General features: G+C 67.8%; 12 non-coding genes across 12 annotated transcripts; all 12 read right to left on the reverse strand.

Annotated features, from left to right (window-relative positions):
• Positions 1-398: 398 nt before the first annotated feature.
• On the reverse strand, positions 399-517 carry LOC120399768. The gene has a single exon (XR_005595366.1). It is a non-coding gene; the product is annotated as a 5S ribosomal RNA (ribosomal RNA).
• Positions 518-1,964: 1,447 nt separating this feature from the next.
• On the reverse strand, positions 1,965-2,082 carry LOC120399779. The gene has a single exon (XR_005595376.1). It is a non-coding gene; the product is annotated as a 5S ribosomal RNA (ribosomal RNA).
• A 1,460-nt stretch (positions 2,083-3,542) lies between these two features.
• On the reverse strand, positions 3,543-3,662 carry LOC120399775. Its single transcript, XR_005595372.1, has one exon. It is a non-coding gene; the product is annotated as a 5S ribosomal RNA (ribosomal RNA).
• A 1,464-nt stretch (positions 3,663-5,126) lies between these two features.
• LOC120399747 lies at positions 5,127-5,245 on the reverse strand. Its single transcript, XR_005595344.1, has one exon. It is a non-coding gene; the product is annotated as a 5S ribosomal RNA (ribosomal RNA).
• Positions 5,246-6,715: 1,470 nt separating this feature from the next.
• LOC120399674 lies at positions 6,716-6,834 on the reverse strand. The gene has a single exon (XR_005595288.1). It is a non-coding gene; the product is annotated as a 5S ribosomal RNA (ribosomal RNA).
• Positions 6,835-8,323: 1,489 nt separating this feature from the next.
• On the reverse strand, positions 8,324-8,442 carry LOC120399748. The gene has a single exon (XR_005595345.1). It is a non-coding gene; the product is annotated as a 5S ribosomal RNA (ribosomal RNA).
• Positions 8,443-9,923: 1,481 nt separating this feature from the next.
• LOC120399772 lies at positions 9,924-10,042 on the reverse strand. The gene has a single exon (XR_005595369.1). It is a non-coding gene; the product is annotated as a 5S ribosomal RNA (ribosomal RNA).
• Positions 10,043-11,537: 1,495 nt separating this feature from the next.
• LOC120399749 lies at positions 11,538-11,656 on the reverse strand. Its single transcript, XR_005595346.1, has one exon. It is a non-coding gene; the product is annotated as a 5S ribosomal RNA (ribosomal RNA).
• A 1,498-nt stretch (positions 11,657-13,154) lies between these two features.
• On the reverse strand, positions 13,155-13,273 carry LOC120399751. Its single transcript, XR_005595348.1, has one exon. It is a non-coding gene; the product is annotated as a 5S ribosomal RNA (ribosomal RNA).
• Positions 13,274-14,761: 1,488 nt separating this feature from the next.
• Positions 14,762-14,880, reverse strand: LOC120399752. Its single transcript, XR_005595349.1, has one exon. It is a non-coding gene; the product is annotated as a 5S ribosomal RNA (ribosomal RNA).
• A 1,493-nt stretch (positions 14,881-16,373) lies between these two features.
• Positions 16,374-16,492, reverse strand: LOC120399753. Its single transcript, XR_005595350.1, has one exon. It is a non-coding gene; the product is annotated as a 5S ribosomal RNA (ribosomal RNA).
• A 1,496-nt stretch (positions 16,493-17,988) lies between these two features.
• Positions 17,989-18,107, reverse strand: LOC120399754. Its single transcript, XR_005595351.1, has one exon. It is a non-coding gene; the product is annotated as a 5S ribosomal RNA (ribosomal RNA).
• Positions 18,108-19,050: the final 943 nt, after the last annotated feature.

Below are 19,050 nucleotides of genomic sequence, written 5' to 3' on the forward strand. Positions count from 1 at the left end.
GATCCATTCTAGGCACCATCAAAAATTATACAAACCTGGCACCCATGCCGACACCGACACCGCCACGGCCTCCTCCTCAGGATCAGTCCAGAGAGACCAGCACCCAACTTCCCCGAGCGGCTGGCAGGGGCGCCAGCGCAGACAGGCCTCGGGCGCCGCCGCCGCCCGGCCACCTGCCCTCCCAGCCGGCGCCTGCTGCCAGCGAGGCAAGACCGCCGGCTGGGTTCCAAAAAGCGAGCAAGCCCGCGCCACGGGGCGGGTGCCCAAAGCCCAAACCCTCCGGCTCGGGCGCGGTGGGCGGCGGCTACTGACCTGGGAGAGCTTAGCGGAAGCAAGGCAGGACGAGGCGGCAAGCGTGTGCCGAGGAGACCTGCGGCGGGCAGCGTCAGGGGCGGCAAAGCCTACAGCACCCAGTATTCCCAGGAGGTCTCCCATCCAAGTACTAACCAGGCCCGACCCTGCTTAGCTTCCGAGATCAGACGAGATCGGGCGTGCTCAGGGTGGTATGGCCGTAGACGCTGTTGCCTGCCGCTTTGACTGCCTTTAAACCAGCCCGCTGACAGGCCCTGCTTCTTCACTGCTATCCACTTCCAGTCCTGGCCCCTCCGGCACAGCCCCGCCCCGCCCGCCCCAACCAACACAGCCACGCGCCACCAGCCTCACACCCCTCCTCGCCACACCAACGCTCCGCCCCGACCCACCATCCGCAGACCCCGACCCTGGCCCGCACACACCACGCCTAACACTCCTCCCACCCCTCACGAATACACCCCTCTCCCCGCCCGCCACGCACTCTCTCCTGAGCGCGGGACCCTCACGAACCCGCCGCACCCACCCGACACAAAACCCCACGCACCACCACCCCCAGGCGCGCGGCGCAGCAGCATAACGCCCAGGACCCGCTGCCCGCGCACACCGCTGCCGCTCGCCCTTTGCTCACAGCTCCTGGCGCTCGCCGCACCTCACGCCTCCTGGGGCGCCCTCCGCGCCAGCCTGCCTTTTGCTCGCTCCGGGAAACCGGGGCGCGCCGCCGGAGGCCTCGCCCGCGTCCTGCCCGTCTCCCGCCGCCAAGGCCCGGGAGGCACGATGGGACACCGACACCCCTAGGCGGGGAGTTATATGGGCCCGTGGTGCCTGTGCTCCACCAAGAGTCAGGAACACCGACCCAGCTCCACCGATGTTTGTGCTTATATTTTCAGAGCCATCCGTCCATAGGATGGACCAGGGCAACCAACCTGGGCCCCACGCTTTGGGGACACAAAGTCCAGGGCAGCCTGGAGGGTTAGTGGGGGCCTAGCACTGGCAGCAGCAAGCGACTCGGCCCCAGCCCACCCTCTCCACCCACCCCTGCTCTGCCCCATACTCCCCCGCACCTCTTTCCAGCTTCCGTCCCCTCCCGAACTACACCCAGAGCTGGTAGGGCGGGTGGAGGAGGGTAGGTTGAGCCAGGTCACTGCTGCTGCTGGTGCCAGTCCCCCACTAATTCCCCAGGCTGTCCTGGACCCTGCATCCCGAGGCACAGGGGCCCCCAAAGCAGTTGCCCCGTCTGTACTATGTATGGGACGACTTTGCTTGGATCCATTCTAGGCACCATCAAAATTATACAAACCTGGCACCCATGCCGACACCGCCACCGCCACGGCCTCCTCCTCAGGATCAGTCCAGAGAGACCAGCATAACTTCCCCGAGCGGCTGGCAGGGGCGCCAGCGCAGACAGGCCTCGGGGCGCCGCCGCGCCGGCCACCTGCCCTCCCAGCGCGCCTGCTGCCAGCGGCAAGACCGCCGGCTGGGTTCCAAAAAAGCGAGCAAGCCCGCGCCCGGGGCGGGTGCCCAAAGCCCAAACCCTCCGGCTCGGGCGCGGTGGGCGGCGGCTACGGCCTGGGAGAGCTTAGCGGAAGCAAGGCAGGACGAGCGGCAAAGCGTGTGCCGAGGAGACCTGCAGCGGGCAGCGTCAGGGGCGGCAAAGCCTACAGCACCCAGTATTCCCAGGAGGTCTCCCATCCAAGTACTAACCAGGCCCGACCCTGCTTAGCTTCCGAGATCAGACGAGATCGGGCGTGTTCAGGTGGTATGGCCGTAGACGCTGTTGCCTGCCGCTTTGACTGCCTTTAAACCAGCCCGCTGACAGGCCCTGCTTCTTCACTGCTATCCACTTCCAGTCCTGGCCCCTCCGGCACAGCCCCGCCCCGCCCGCCCCAACCAACACAGCCACGCGCCACCAGCCTCACACCCCTCCTCGCCACACCAACGCTCCGCCCCGACCCACCATCCGCAGACCCCGACCCTGGCCGCACACACCACGCCTAACACTCCTCCCCACCCCTCACGAATACACCCCTCTCCCCGCCCGCCACGCACTCTCTCTGAGCGGGACCCTCACGAACCCGCCGCACCCACCACGACACAAAACCCACGCACCACCACCCCCAGGCGCGCGCGCGCGCAGCATAGCGCCCAGGACCCGCTGCCCCGCGCACACCCGCTGCCGCTCGCCCTTTGCTCACAGCTCCTGGCGCTCGCCGCACCTCACGCCTCCCTGGGGACGCCCTCCCGCACTTGGCCTGCCTTTTGCTCGCTCCGGGAAACCCGGGACGCGCCGCCCGGAGGCCTCGCCCGCGTCCTGCCCCGTCTCCCGCTTCGCAAGGCCCCGGGGGAGGCACGATGGGACACCGACACCCATAGGCGGTGAGTTATATGGGCCCGTGGTGCCTGTGCTCCACCAATATTCAGGAACACAGACCCAGCTCCACCGATGTTTGTGCTTATATTTTCAGAGCCATCCCGTCCATAGGATGGACCAGGGCAACCAACCTGGGCCCCACGCTTTGGGGACACAAAGTCAGGGCAGCCTGGAGGGTTAGTGGGGGCCTAGCACTGGCAGCAGCAAGCGACTCGGCCCCAGCCCACCCCTCTCCACCCACCCCTGCTCTGCCCCATACTCCCCCGCACCTCTTTCCAGCTTCCGTCCCTCCCGAACTACACCCAGAGCTGGTAGGGCGGGTGGAGAGGAGTAGGTTGAGCCAGGTCACTGCTGCTGCTGGTGCCAGTCCCCACTAATTCCCCAGGCTGTCCTGGACCCTGCATCCCGAGGCACAGGGCCCCAAAGCAGTTGCCCCGTCTGTACTATGTATGGGACGACTTTGCTTGGATCCATTCTAGGCACCATCAAAATTATACAAACCTGGCACCCATGCCGACACCGCCACCGCCACGGCCTCCTCCTCAGGATCAGTCCAGAGAGACCAGCACCCAACTTCCCCGAGCGGCTGGCAGGGGCGCCAGCGCAGACAGGCCTCGGGCGCCCGCCGCGCCCGGCCACCTGCCCTCCCAGCGGCGCCTGCTGCCAGCGAGGCAAGACCGCCGGCTGGGTTCCAAAAAAGCGAGCAAGCCAGCGCCACGGGCGGTGCCCAAAGCCCAAACCCTCCGGCTCGGGCGCGGTGGGCGGCGGCTACGGCCTGGGAGAGCTTAGCGGAAGCAAGGCAGGACGAGGCGGCAAGCGTGTGCCGAGGAGACCTGCAGCCGGGCAGCGTCAGGGGCGGCAAAGCCTACAGCACCCAGTATTCCCAGGAGGTCTCCCATCCAAGTACTAACCAGGCCCGACCCTGCTTAGCTTCCGAGATCAGACGAGATCGGGCGTGTTCAGGGGTGGTATGGCCGTAGACGCTGTTGCCTGCCGCTTCGACTGCCTTTAAACCAGCCCGCTGACGAGCCCTGCTTCTTCACTGCTATCCACTTCCAGTCCTGGCCCCTCCGGCACAGCCCCGCCCCGCCCGCCCCAACCAACACAGCCACGCGCCACCAGCCTCACACCTCCTCGCCACACCAACGCTCCGCCCCGACCCACCATCCGCAGACCCCCGACCCTGGCCCGCCCACCCCCCGCCGAACCCTCCTCCCCACCCCTCACGAATACACCCCTCTCCCCGCCCGCCACGCACTCTCTCCTGAGCGGGACCCTCACGAACCGCCGCACCCACCCGACACAAAACCCCGCACCACCACCCCAGGCGCGCGTAGCGCGCAACGCATAACGCCCAGGACCCGCTGCCCGCACACCCGCTGCCGCTCGCCCTTTGCTCACAGCTCCTGGCGCTCGCCGCACCTCACGCCTCCTGGGGCGCCCTCCGCGCTTGGCCTGCCTTTTGCTCGCTCCGGGAAACCGGGGCGCGCCGCCCGGAGGCCTCGCCCGCGTCCTGCCCGTCTCCCGCCGCCAAGGCCCGGGGAGGCACGATGGGACACCGACACCCATAGGCGGTGAGTTATATGGGCCCGTGGTGCCTGTGCTCCACCAATATTCAGGAACACAGACCCAGCTCCACCGATGTTTGTGCTTATATTTTCAGAGCCATCCCGTCCATAGGATGGACCAGGGCAACCAACCTGGGCCCCACGCTTTGGGGACACAAAGTCCAGGGCAGCCTGGAGGGTTAGTGGGGGCCTAGCACTGGCAGCAAGCGACTCGGCCCCAGCCCACCCCTCTCCACCCACCCCTGCTCTGCCCCATACTCCCCCGCACCTCTTTCCAGCTTCCGTCCCCTCCCGAACTACACCCAGAGCTGGTAGGGCGGGTGGAGGGTAGGTTGAGGCCAGGTCACTGCTGCTGCTGGTGCCAGTCCCCACTAATTCCCCAGGCTGTCCTGGACCCTGCATCCCCGAGGCACAGGGGCCCCCCAAAGCAGTTGCCCCCGTCTGTACTATGTATGGGACGACTTTGCTTGGATCCATTCTAGGCACCATCAAAAATTATACAAACCTGGCACCCATGCCGACACCGCCACCGCCACGGCCTCCTCCTCAGGGGGATCAGTCCAGAGAGACCAGCACCCAACTTCCCCCGAAGCGGCTGGCAGGGAGCGCCAGCGCAGACAGGCCTCGGGGCACCCGCCGCCGCTTCGGCCACCTGCCCTCCCAGCCGCGCCTGCTGCCAACGGGGCAAGACCGCCGGCTGGGTTCCAAAAAAGCGAGCAAGCCAGCGCCACGGGGCGGGTGCCCAAAGCCCAAACCCTCCGGCTCGGGCGCGGTGGGCGGCGGCTCTGACCTGGGAGAGCTTAGCGGAAGCAAGGCAGGACGAGGCGGCAAGCGTGTGCCCGAGGAGACCTGCAGCCGGGCAGCGTCAGGGGCGGCAAAGCCTACAGCACCCAGTATTCCCAGGAGGTCTCCCATCCAAGTACTAACCAGGCCCGACCCTGCTTAGCTTCCGAGATCAGACGAGATCGGGCGTGTTCAGGGTGGTATGGCCGTAGACGCTGTTGCCTGCCGCTTTGACTGCCTTTAAACCAGCCCGCTGACGAGCCCTGCTTCTTCACTGCTATCCACTTCCAGTCCTGGCCCCTCCGGCACAGCCCCGCCCCGCCCCGCCCCGCCCCAACCAACACAGCCACGCGCCACCAGCCTCACACCCCTCCCTCGCCACACCAACGCTCCCGCCCCGACCCACCATCCGCAGACCCCCGACCCTGGCCCGCACACACCACGCCTAACACTCCTCCCCACCCCTCACGAATACACCCCTCTCCCCGCCCGCCACGCACTCTCTCCTGAGCGGGACCCTCACGAACCGCCGCACCCACCCACGACACAAAACCCACGCACCACCACCCCAGGCGCGCGCGCAGCGCAACGCATAGCCCAGGACCCGCTGCCCGCGCACACCCGCGGCCGCTCGCCCTGTGCTCACCGCTCCTGGCGCTCGCCGCACCTCACGCCTCCTGGGGCGCCCTCCCGCACTTGGCCTGCCTTTTGCTCGCTCCGGGAAACCGGGGCGCGCCGCCGGAGGCCTCGCCGCGTCCTGCCCGTCTCCCGCCGCCAAGGCCCGGGAGGCACGCTGGGACACCGCCACCCAGAGGCGGTGAGTTATCTGGGCCCGTGGTGCCTGTGCTCCACCACTATGCAGGAACACAGACCCAGCGCCACCGATGTTGGTGCTCATATTTTCAGAGCCATCCCGGCCTTAGGATGGACCAGGGCAACCAACCTGGGCCCCACGCTTTGGGGACACAAAGTCCAGGGCAGCCTGGAGGGTTAGTGGGGGGCCTAGCACTGGCAGCAGCAAGCGACTCGGCCCCAGCCCACCCCTCTCCACCCACCCCTGCTCTGCCCCATACTCCACCCCCCCCGCACCTCTTTCCAGCTTCCGTCCCCTCCCCCGAACTACACCCAGAGCTGGTAGGGCGGGTGGAGGGTAGGTTGAGGCCAGGTCACTGCTGCTGCTGGTGCCAGTCCCCACTAATTCCCCAGGCTGTCCTGGACCCTGCATCCCGAGGCACAGGGCCCCCAAAGCAGTTGCCCCGTCTGTACTATGTATGGGACGACTTTGCTTGGATCCATTCTAGGCACCATCAAAATTATACAAACCTGGCACCCATGCCGACACCGCCACCGCCACGGCCTCCTCCTCAGGGGATCAGCCCAGAGGAGACCAGCACCCAACTTCCCCGAGGCGGCTGGCAGGGGCGCCAGCGCAGACAGGCCTCGGGCGCCCGCCGCGCCGGCCACCTGCCCTCCCAGCCGCGCCTGCTGCCAGGGCAAGACCGCCGGCTGGGTTCCAAAAAGCGAGCAAGCCCGCCCACGGGCGGGTGCCCAAAGCCCAAACCCTCCGGCTCGGGCGCGGTGGGCGGCGGCTACGGCCTGGGAGAGCTTAGCGGAAGCAAGGCAGGACGAGGCGGCAAGCGTGTGCCCGAGGAGACCTGCAGCCGGGCAGCGTCAGGGGCGGCAAAGCCTACAGCACCCAGTATTCCCAGGAGGTCTCCCATCCAAGTACTACCCAGGCCCGACCCTGCTTAGCTTCCGAGATCAGACGAGATCGGGCGTGTTCAGGGTGGTATGGCCGTAGACGCTGTTGCCTGCCGCTTTGACTGCCTTTAAACCAGCCCGCTGACGAGCCCTGCTTCTTCACTGCTATCCACTTCCAGTCCTGGCCCCTCCGGCACAGGGCCCCCCCGCCCGCCCCCCCAGCAACACAGCCACGCGCCACCAGCCTCACACCCCTCCCTCGCCACACCAACGCTCCCGCCCCGACCCACCATCCGCAGACCCCCGACCCTGGCCCGCACACACCACGCCTAACACTCCTCCCCACCCCTCACGAATACACCCCTCTCCCCCGCCCGCCACGCACTCTCTCCTGACCGCGGGACCCTCACGAACCCGCCGCACCCCCCCCCGACACAAAACCCCGCACCACCACCCCCAGGCGCGCGCGGCAGCAACGCAACGCCCAGGACCCGCTGCCCGCGCACCCCCGCTGCCGCGCGCCCGTTGCGCACAGCTCCTGGCGCTCGCCGCACCTCACGCCTCCTGGGGCGCCCTCCCGCACTTGGCCTGCCTTTTGCTCGCTCCGGGAAACCGGGGCGCGCCGCCGGAGGCCTCGCCCGCGTCCTGCCCGTCTCCCGCCGCAACGCCCCGGGGGAGGCACGATGGGACACCGACACCCATAGGCGGTGAGTTATATGGGCCCGTGGTGCCTGTGCTCCACCAATATTCAGGAACACAGACCCAGCTCCACCGATGTTTGTGCCTATATTTTCAGAGCCATCCCGTCCATAGGATGGACCAGGGCAACCAACCTGGGCCCCACGCTTTGGGGACACAAAGTCCAGGGCAGCCTGGAGGGTTAGTGGGGGGCCTAGCACGGGCAGCAGCAAGCGACTCGGCCCCAGCCCACCCCTCTCCACCCACCCCTGCTCTGCCCCATACTCCCCCCCCCCGCACCTCTTTCCAGCTTCCGTCCCCTCCCCCGAACTACACCCAGAGCTGGTAGGGCGGGTGGAGGGGTAGGTTGAGGCCAGGTCACTTGCTGCTGCTGGTGCCAGTCCCCACTAATTCCCCAGGCTGTCCTGGACCCTGCATCCCGAGGCACAGGGCCCCCAAAGCAGTTGCCCCCGTCTGTACTATGTATGGGACGACTTTGCTTGGATCCATTCTCGGCACCATCAAAATTTATGCAAACCTGGCACCCATGCCGACACCGCCACCGCCACGGCCTCCTCCTCAGGGGGATCAGTCCAGAGAGACCAGCACCCAACTTCCCCGAGCGGCTGGCAGGGGCGCCAGCGCAGACAGGCCTCGGGCGCCCGCCGCCCGCTTGACCACCTGCCCTCCCAGCGCGCCTGCTGCCAGCGAGGCAAGACCGCCGGCTGGGTTCCAAAAAGCGAGCAAGCCCGCGCCCGCGGGGCGGGTGCCCAAAGCCCAAACCCTCCGGCTCGGGCGCGGTGGGCGAGGCGGCTACGGCCTGGGAGAGCTTAGCGGAAGCAAGGCAGGACGAGGCGGCAAAAGCGTGTGCCCGAGGGAGACCTGCAGCCGGGCAGCGTCAGGGAGCGGCAAAAGCCTACAGCACCCAGTATTCCCAGGAGGTCTCCCATCCAAGTACTAACCAGGCCCGACCCTGCTTAGCTTCCGAGATCAGACGAGATCGGGCGTGTTCAGGGTGGTATGGCCGTAGACGCTGTTGCCTGCCGCTTTGACTGCCTTTAAACCAGCCCGCTGACGAGCCCTGCTTCTTCACTGCTATCCACTTCCAGTCCTGGCCCCTCCGGCACAGCCCCGCCCCGCCCCGCCCCGCCCCAACCAACACAGCCACGCGCCACCAGCCTCACACCCCTCCCTCGCCACACCAACGCTCCCGCCCCGACCCACCATCCGCAGACCCCCGACCCTGGCCCGCACACCACGCCTAACACTCCTCCCCACCCCTCACGAATACACCCCTCTCCCCCGCCCGCCACGCACTCTCTCCTGAGCGGGACCCTCACGAACCGCCGCACCCACCCCCCACACAAAACCCCACCCACCACCACCCCCAGGCGCGCCCGGCAGCGCAGCATAACGCCCAGGACCCGCTGCCCGCGCACACCGCTGCCGCTCGCCCTTTGCTCACAGCTCCTGGCGCTCGCCGCACCTCACGCCTCCTGGGGCGCCCTCCGCGCCACTTGGCCTGCCTTTTGCTCGCTCCGGGAAACCGGGGCGCGCCGCCGGAGGCCTCGCCGCGTCCTGCCCGTCTCCGCCGCCAAGGCCCGGGGAGGCACGATGGGACACCGACACCCATAGGCGGTGAGTTATATGGGCCCGTGGTGCCTGTGCTCCACCAATATTCAGGAACACAGACCCAGCTCCACCGATGTTTGTGCTTATATTTTCAGAGCCATCCCGTCCATAGGATGGACCAGGGCAACCAACCTGGGCCCCACGCTTTGGGGACACAAAGTCAGGGCAGCCTGGAGGGTTAGTGGGGGGCCTAGCACTGGCAGCAGCAAGCGACTCGGCCCCAGCCCACCCCTCTCCACCCACCCCTGCTCTGCCCCATACTCCCCCCCCCCCCGCACCTCTTTCCAGCTTCCGGCCCCACCCCCCAACTACACCCAGAGCTGGTAGGGGCGGAGTGGAGGGTAGGTTGAGGCCAGGTCACTTGCTGCTGCTGGTGCCAGTCCCCACTAATTCCCCAGGCTGTCCTGGACCCTGCATCCCCGAGGCACAGGGCCCCCCCAAAGCAGTTGCCCCCGTCTGTACTATGTATGGGACGACTTTGCTTGGATCCATTCTAGGCACCATCAAAAATTATACAAACCTGGCACCCATGCCGACACCGCCACCGCCCCGGCCTCCTCCTCAGGATCAGTCCAGAGAGACCAGCACCCAACTTCCCCGAGCGGCTGGCAGGGGCGCCAGCGCAGACAGGCCTCGGGCGCCCGCCGCGCCGGCCACCTGCCCTCCCAGCCGCGCCTGCTGCCAGCGGGGCAAGACCGCGGCTGGGTTCCAAAAAAGCGAGCAAGCCCGCGCACGGGGCGGGTGCCCAAAGCCCAAACCCTCCGGCTCGGGCGCGGTGGGCGGCGGCTACGGCCTGGGAGAGCTTAGCGGAAGCAAGGCAGGACGAGGCGGCAAGCGTGTGCCGAGGAGACCTGCAGCCGGGCAGCGTCAGGAGGCGGCAAAGCCTCCAGCACCCAGTATTCCCAGGAGGTCTCCCATCCAAGTACTAACCAGGCCCGACCCTGCTTAGCTTCCGAGATCAGACGAGATCGGGCGTGTTCAGGGTGGTATGGCCGTAGACGCTGTTGCCTGCCGCTTTGACTGCCTTTAAACCAGCCCGCTGACGAGCCCTGCTTCTTCACTGCTATCCACTTCCAGTCCTGGCCCCTCCGGCACAGCCCCGCTCCGCCCCGCCCCAACCAACACAGCCACGCGCCACCAGCCTCACACCCCTCCCTCGCCACACCAACGCTCCCGCCCCGACCCACCATCCGCAGACCCCCGACCCTGGCCCGCACACACCACGCCTAACACTCCTCCCCACCCCTCACGAATACACCCCTCTCCCCCGCCCGCCACGCACTCTCTCCTGAACGCGGGACCCTCACGAACCCGCGCACCCACCCACGACACAAAACCCCGCACCACCACCCCCAGGCGCGCGCGGCAACGCAACGCCCAGGACCCCGCTGCCCCGCGCACACCCGCTGCCGCTCGCCCTTTGCTCACAGCTCCTGGCGCTCGCCGCACCTCACGCCTCCCTGGGGACGCCCTCCCGCACTTGGCCTGCCTTTTGCTCGCTCCGGGAAACCCGGGACGCGCCGCCCGGAGGCCTCGCCCGCGTCCTGCCCCGTCTCCCGCTTCGCAAGGCCCCGGGGGAGGCACGATGGGACACCGACACCCATAGGCGGTGAGTTATATGGGCCCGTGGTGCCTGTGCTCCACCAATATTCAGGAACACAGACCCAGCTCCACCGATGTTTGTGCTTATATTTTCAGAGCCATCCCGTCCATAGGATGGACCAGGGCAACCAACCTGGGCCCCACGCTTTGGGGACACAAAGTCCCGGGCAGCCGGGCGGGTTAGTGGGGGGCCGAGCACGGGCAGCAGCAAGCGACTCGGCCCCAGCCCACCCCTCTCCACCCACCCCTGCTCTGCCCCATACTCCCCCCCCCCCGCACCTCTTTCCAGCTTCCGGCCCCTCCCCCGAACTACACCCAGAGCTGGTAGGGCGGAGTGGAGGGTAGGTTGAGGCCAGGTCACTTGCTGCTGCTGGTGCCAGTCCCCACTAATTCCCCAGGCTGTCCTGGACCCTGCATCCCCGAGGCACAGGGGCCCCCCAAAGCAGTTGCCCCCGTCTGTACTATGTATGGGACGACTTTGCTTGGATCCATTCTAGGCACCATCAAAAATTATACAAACCTGGCACCCATGCCGACACCGCCACCGCCACGGCCTCCTCCTCAGGGGGATCAGTCCAGAGAGACCAGCACCCAACTTCCCCGGCGGCTGGCAGGGGCGCCAGCGCAGACAGGCCTCGGGCGCCCGCCGCCGCTTGGCCACCTGCCCTCCCAGCGCGCCTGCTGCCAGCGGGCAAGACCGCCGGCTGGGTTCCAAAAAGCGAGCAAGCCCGCGCCCACGGGGCGGGTGCCCAAAGCCCAAACCCTCCGGCTCGGGCGCGGTGGGCGGCGGCGGCTACGGCCTGGGAGAGCTTAGCGGAAGCAAGGCAGGACGAGGCGGCAAAAGCGTGTGCCCGAGGGAGACCTGCAGCCGGGCAGCGTCAGGGAGCGGCAAAAGCCTACAGCACCCAGTATTCCCAGGAGGTCTCCCATCCAAGTACTAACCAGGCCCGACCCTGCTTAGCTTCCGAGATCAGACGAGATCGGGCGTGTTCAGGGTGGTATGGCCGTAGACGCTGTTGCCTGCCGCTTTGACTGCCTTTAAACCAGCCCGCTGACGAGCCCTGCTTCTTCACTGCTATCCACTTCCAGTCCTGGCCCCTCCGGCACAGCCCCGCCCCCCCCCCGCCCAACCAACACAGCCACGCGCCACCAGCCTCACACCCCTCCCTCGCCACACCAACGCTCCCGCCCCGACCCACCATCCGCAGACCCCCGACCCTGGCCCGCACACACCACGCCTAACACTCCTCCCCACCCCTCACGAATACACCCCTCTCCCCCGCCCGCCACGCACTCTCTCCTGAACGCGGGACCCTCACGAACCCGCCGCACCCACCCACGACACAAAACCCCACGCACCACCACCCCCAGGCGCGCCGCGGCGCAACGCAACGCAACGCCCAGGACCCCGCTGCCCCGCGCACACCCGCTGCCGCTCGCCCTTTGCTCACAGCTCCTGGCGCTCGCCGCACCTCACGCCTCCCTGGGGACGCCCTCCCGCACTTGGCCTGCCTTTTGCTCGCTCCGGGAAACCCGGGACGCGCCGCCCGGAGGCCTCGCCCGCGTCCTGCCCCGTCTCCCGCTTCGCAAGGCCCCGGGGGAGGCACGATGGGACACCGACACCCATAGGCGGTGAGTTATATGGGCCCGTGGTGCCTGTGCTCCACCAATATTCAGGAACACAGACCCAGCTCCACCGATGTTTGTGCTTATATTTTCAGAGCCATCCCGTCCATAGGATGGACCAGGGCAACCAACCTGGGCCCCACGCTTTGGGGGGACACAAAGTCCAGGGCAGCCTGGAGGGTTAGTGGGGGGCCTAGCACTGGCAGCAGCACGCGACTCGGCCCCAGCCCACCCCTCTCCACCCACCCCTGCTCTGCCCCATACTCCCCCCCCCCCGCACCTCTTGCCCGCTTCCGGCCCCTCCCCCGAACTACACCCAGAGCTGGTAGGGGCGGGTGGAGGGTAGGTTGAGGCCAGGTCACTTGCTGCTGCTGGTGCCAGTCCCCACTAATTCCCCAGGCTGTCCTGGACCCTGCATCCCGAGGCACAGGGCCCCCAAAGCAGTTGCCCCCGTCTGTACTATGTATGGGACGACTGTGCTTGGATCCATTCTAGGCACCATCAAAAATTATACAAACCTGGCACCCATGCCGACACCGCCACCGCCACGGCCTCCTCCTCAGGGGGATCAGCCCAGAGGAGACCAGCACCCAACTTCCCCCGAAGCGGCTGGCAGGGCGCCAGCGCAGACAGGCCTCGGGCGCCCGCCGCCGCCCGGCCACCTGCCCTCCCAGCCGCGCCTGCTGCCAGCGGGCAAGACCGCCGGCTGGGTTCCAAAAAGCGAGCAAGCCCGCGCCACGGGCGGGTGCCCAAAGCCCAAACCCTCCGGCTCGGGCGCGGTGGGCGGCGGCTACGGCCTGGGAGAGCTTAGCGGAAGCAAGGCAGGACGAGCGGCAAAGCGTGTGCCCGAGGAGACCTGCAGCCGGGCAGCGTCAGGGCGGCAAAGCCTACAGCACCCAGTATTCCCAGGAGGTCTCCCATCCAAGTACTAACCAGGCCCGACCCTGCTTAGCTTCCGAGATCAGACGAGATCGGGCGTGTTCAGGGTGGTATGGCCGTAGACGCTGTTGCCTGCCGCTTTGACTGCCTTTAAACCAGCCCGCTGACGAGCCCTGCTTCTTCACTGCTATCCACTTCCAGTCCTGGCCCCTCCGGCACAGCCCCGCCCGCCCGCCCCAACCAACACAGCCACGCGCCACCAGCCTCACACCCCTCCTCGCCACACCAACGCTCCGCCCCGACCCACCATCCGCAGACCCCGACCCTGGCCCGCACACCACGCCTAACACTCCTCCCCACCCCTCACGCATACACCCCTCTCCCCGCCACGCACTCTCTCCTGAACGCGGGACCCTCACGAACCCCCCCCACCCCCCCACCACACAAAAACCCCGCACCACCACCCCAGGCGCGCGCGCTGGCGCAGCGCAACGCCCAGGACCCCGCTGCCCCGCGCACACCCCCGGCCGCTCGCCCTTTGCTCACAGCTCCTGGCGCTCGCCGCACCTCCCGCCTCCCTGGGGACGCCCTCCCGCACTTGGCCTGCCTTGTGCTCGCTCCGGGAAACCCGGGCGCGCCGCCGGAGGCCTCGCCGCGTCCTGCCCGTCTCCCGCCGCAAGGCCCGGGAGGCACGATGGGACACCGCCACCCCTAGGCGGTGAGTTATATGGGCCCGTGGTGCCTGTGCTCCACCAATATTCAGGAACACAGACCCAGCTCCACCGATGTTTGTGCTTATATTTTCAGAGCCATCCCGTCCATAGGATGGACCAGGGCAACCAACCTGGGCCCCACGCTTTGGGGGGACACAAAGTCCAGGGCAGCCTGGAGGGTTAGTGGGGGGCCGAGCACTGGCAGCAGCAAGCGACTCGGCCCCAGGCCCCCCCGCGCCCCCCCCCCCCGCGCGGCCCCATACTCCCCCGCACCTCTTTCCAGCTTGCGTCCCCGCCCCCGCACTACACCCCGAGCGGGTAGGGGGGAGTGGAGGGGGGGAGGGTGGGGCCACGTGACGTGCTGCTGCTGGTGCCCGTCCCCACTAATTCCCCAGGCTGTCCTGGACCCTGCATCCCCGAGGCACAGGGCCCCCCCAAAGCAGTTGCCCCCGTCTGTACTATGTATGGGACGACTTTGCTTGGATCCATTCTAGGCACCATCAAAAATTATACAAACCTGGCACCCATGCCGACACCGCCACCGCCACGGCCTCCTCCTCAGGGGGATCAGTCCAGAGGAGACCAGCACCCAACTTCCCCCGAAGCGGCTGGCAGGGAGCGCCAGCGCAGACAGGCCTCGGGGCGCCCGCCGCCGCTTCGGCCACCTGCCCTCCCAGCCGCGCCTGCTGCCAACGGGGCAAGACCGCCGGCTGGGTTCCAAAAAAAAAACGAGCAAGCCCGCGCCACGGGGCCGGGTGCCCAAAGCCCAAACCCTCCGGCTCGGGCGCGGTGGGCGAGGCGGCTACGGCCTGGGAGAGCTTAGCGGAAGCAAGGCAGGACGAGGCGGCAAGCGTGTGCCCGAGGAGACCTGCAGCCGGGCAGCGTCAGGGAGCGGCAAAAGCCTACAGCACCCAGTATTCCCAGGAGGTCTCCCATCCAAGTACTAACCAGGCCCGACCCTGCTTAGCTTCCGAGATCAGACGAGATCGGGCGTGTTCAGGGTGGTATGGCCGTAGACGCTGTTGCCTGCCGCTTTGACTGCCTTTAAACCAGCCCGCTGACGAGCCCTGCTTCTTCACTGCTATCCACTTCCAGTCCTGGCCCCTCCGGCACAGCCCCGCCCGCCCCGCCCCAACCAACACAGCCACGCGCCACCAGCCTCTCACCGCTCCCTCGCCACACCAACGCTCCCGGCCCGACCCACCATCCGCAGACCCCCGACCCTGGCCCGCACACACCACGCCTAACACTCCTCCCCACCCCACACGAATACACCCCACACCCCCCCCCCCCCCCCACACACTCCAGAACCCGGGACCCACACCAACCCCCCCCCCCCCCCCCCCCCCCCAAACCCCCCCCCCCACCCCCCCGCGCGCGCGCGCAAGCGCAACGCCCAGGACCCGCTGCCCGCGCACACCCGCTGCCGCCGCCCTTTGCTCACAGCTCCTGGCGCTCGCCGCACCTCACGCCTCCCTGGGGACGCCCTCCGCGCCAGCCTGCCTTTTGCTCGCTCCGGGAAACCGGGGCGCGCCCGGTGGCCTCGCCCGCGTCCTGCCCCGTCTCCCGCTTCGCAAGGCCCCGGGGGAGGCACGATGGGACACCGACACCCATAGGCGGTGAGTTATATGGGCCCGTGGTGCCTGTGCTCCACCAATATTCAGGAACACAGACCCAGCTCCACCGATGTTTGTGCTTATATTTTCAGAGCCATCCCGTCCATAGGATGGACCAGGGCAACCAACCTGGGCCCCACGCTGTGGGGACACAACGTCCAGGGCAGCCGGGTGGGTTAGGGGGGGGCCTAGCACTGGCAGCCGAACGCGACTCGGCCCCAGCCCCCCCCGCTCCACCCCCCCCTGCTCTGCCCCATCCTCCCCCCCCCCCGCACCTCTTTCCAGCTTCCGTCCCCTCCCCCGAACTACACCCAGAGCTGGTAGGGCGGGTGGAGGGTAGGTTGGGGCCAGGTCACTAGCTGCTGCTGGTGCCAGTCCACCCACTAAATCCCCAGGCTGTCCTGGACCCAGCAACCACCAGGAACAGGGTCCCCCCAAAGCAGTTGCCCCCGTCTGTACAATGTATGGGACGACTATGCATGGATCCAGTCGAGGCACCATCACAACGTATACACACCTGGCACCCCTGCCGACACCGCCACCGCCACGGCCTCCTCCTCAGGGGGATCAGCCCAGAGGAGACCAGCACCCAACTTCCCCCGAAGCGGCTGGCAGGGAGCGCCAGCGCAGACAGGCCTCGGGGCACCCGCCGCCGCTTCGGCCACCTGCCCTCCCAGCCGCGCCTGCTGCCAACGGGCACGACCGCCGGCTGGGTTCCAAAAAAAAAGCGAGCACGCCCGCGCCACGGGGCCGGGGGCCCAAAGCCCAAACCCTCCGGCTCGGCGCGGTGGGCGGCGGCTACGGCCTGGGAGAGCTTAGCGGAAGCAAGGCAGGACGAGGCGGCAAAGCGTGTGCCGAGGAGACCTGCAGCCGGGCAGCGTCAGGGAGCGGCAAAAGCCTACAGCACCCAGTATTCCCAGGAGGTCTCCCATCCAAGTACTAACCAGGCCCGACCCTGCTTAGCTTCCGAGATCAGACGAGATCGGGCGTGTTCAGGGTGGTATGGCCGTAGACGCTGTTGCCTGCCGCTTTGACTGCCTTTAAACCAGCCCGCTGACGAGCCCTGCTTCTTCACTGCTATCCACTTCCAGTCCTGGCCCCTCCGGCACAGCCCGCCCAGCCCCGCCCCAACCAACACAGCCACGCGCCACCAGCCTCACACCCCTCCCTCGCCACACCAACGCTCCCGCCCCGACCCACCATCCGCAGACCCCCGACCCTGGCCCGCACACACCACGCCTAACACTCCTCCCCACCCCTCACGAATACACCCCTCTCCCCCGCCCGCCACGCACTCTCTCCTGAACGCGGGACCCTCACGAACCCGCCGCACCCACCCACGACACAAAACCCCACGCACCACCACCCCCAGGCGCGCCGCGGCGCAACGCAACGCAACGCCCAGGACCCCGCTGCCCCGCGCACACCCGCTGCCGCTCGCCCTTTGCTCACAGCTCCTGGCGCTCGCCGCACCTCACGCCTCCCTGGGGACGCCCTCCCGCACTTGGCCTGCCTTTTGCTCGCTCCGGGAAACCCGGGACGCGCCGCCCGGAGGCCTCGCCCGCGTCCTGCCCCGTCTCCCGCTTCGCAAGGCCCCGGGGGAGGCACGATGGGACACCGACACCCATAGGCGGTGAGTTATATGGGCCCGTGGTGCCTGTGCTCCACCAATATTCAGGAACACAGACCCAGCTCCACCGATGTTTGTGCTTATATTTTCAGAGCCATCCCGTCCATAGGATGGACCAGGGCAACCAACCTGGGCCCCACGCTTTGGGGGGACACAAAGTCCAGGGCAGCCTGGAGGGTTAGTGGGGGGCCTAGCACTGGCAGCAGCAAGCGACTCGGCCCCAGCCCACCCCTCTCCACCCACCCCTGCTCTGCCCCATACTCCCCCCCCCCCGCACCTCTTTCCAGCTTCCGTCCCCTCCCCCGAACTACACCCAGAGCTGGTAGGGCGGAGTGGAGGGGGGTAGGTTGGGGCCAGGTCACTTGCTGCTGCTGGTGCCAGTCCCCCCACTAATTCCCCAGGCTGTCCTGGACCCTGCATCCCCGAGGCACAGGGCCCCCCCAAAGCAGTTGCCCCCGTCTGTACTATGTAGGGGACGACTTTGCGTGGCTCCATCCTCGGCACCATCAAACATTATCCAAACCTGGCACCCATGCCGACACCGCCACCGCCACGGCCTCCTCCTCAGGGGGATCAGTCCAGAGGAGACCAGCACCCAACTTCCCCCGAATCGGCTGGCAGGGAGCGCCAGCGCAGACAGGCCTCGGGCGCCCGCCGCGCTCGCCACCTGCCCTCCCAGCCGCGCCTGCTGCCAACGGGGCAAGACCGCCGGCTGGGTTCCAAAAAAAAAACGAGCAAGCCCGCGCCACGGGGCCGGGTGCCCAAAGCCCAAACCCTCCGGCTCGGCCTGGGAGAGCTTAGCGGAAGCAAGGCAGGACGAGGCGGCAAAAGCGTGTGCCCGAGGGAGACCTGCAGCCGGGCAGCGTCAGGGAGCGGCAAAAGCCTACAGCACCCAGTATTCCCAGGAGGTCTCCCATCCAAGTACTAACCAGGCCCGACCCTGCTTAGCTTCCGAGATCAGACGAGATCGGGCGTGTTCAGGGTGGTATGGCCGTAGACGCTGTTGCCTGCCGCTTTGACTGCCTTTAAACCAGCCCGCTGACGAGCCCTGCTTCTTCACTGCTATCCACTTCCAGTCCTGGCCCCTCCGGCACAGCCCCGCCCCGCCCCGCCCCAACCAACACAGCCACGCGCCACCAGCCTCACACCCCTCCCTCGCCACACCAACGCTCCCGCCCCGACCCACCATCCGCAGACCCCCGACCCTGGCCCGCACACACCACGCCTAACACTCCTCCCCACCCTCACGAATACACCCTCTCCCGCCCGCCACGCACTCTCTCCTGAACGCGGGACCTCACGAACCCGCCGCACCCACCCACGACACAAAACCCCACGCACCACCACCCCAGGCGCCAAGGCGCAACGCAACGCAACGCCCAGGACCCCGCTGCCTCGCAGACACCCGCTGCCGCCGCCTTTGCTCACAGCTCCTGGCGCTGCCGCACCTCACGCCTCCCTGGGGACGCCCCGCACTTGGCCTGCCTTTGCTCGCCCGGGAAACCCGGGACGCGCCGCCCGAGGCCTCGCCGCCCTGCCCTGCCTCCCGCGTCGCAAGGCCCCGGGGGAGGCACGATGGGACACCGCCCCCCATAGGCGGTGAGTTATCTGGGCCCGTGGTGCCTGTGCTCCACCAATATTCAGGAACACAGACCCAGCTCCACCGATGTTTGTGCCTATATTTTCAGAGCCATCCCGTCCCATAGGATGGACCAGGGCAACCAACCTGGGCCCCACGCTTTGGGGGACACAAAGTCCAGGGCAGCCTGGAGGGTTAGTGGGGCCTAGCACTGGCAGCAGCAAGCGACTCGGCCCCAGCCCACCCCTCCACCCACCCCTGCTCTGCCCCATACTCCCCGCACCTCTTTCCAGCTTCCGTCCCTCCCGAACTACACCCAGAGCTGGTAGGGCGGAGTGGAGGGGGTAGGTTGGGGCCAGGTCA

The sequence above is a fragment of the Mauremys reevesii genome, linkage group 2 (genome assembly GCF_016161935.1).
Source record: "Mauremys reevesii isolate NIE-2019 linkage group 2, ASM1616193v1, whole genome shotgun sequence".
NCBI classification, from domain to species: Eukaryota; Metazoa; Chordata; order Testudines; family Geoemydidae; genus Mauremys; species Mauremys reevesii.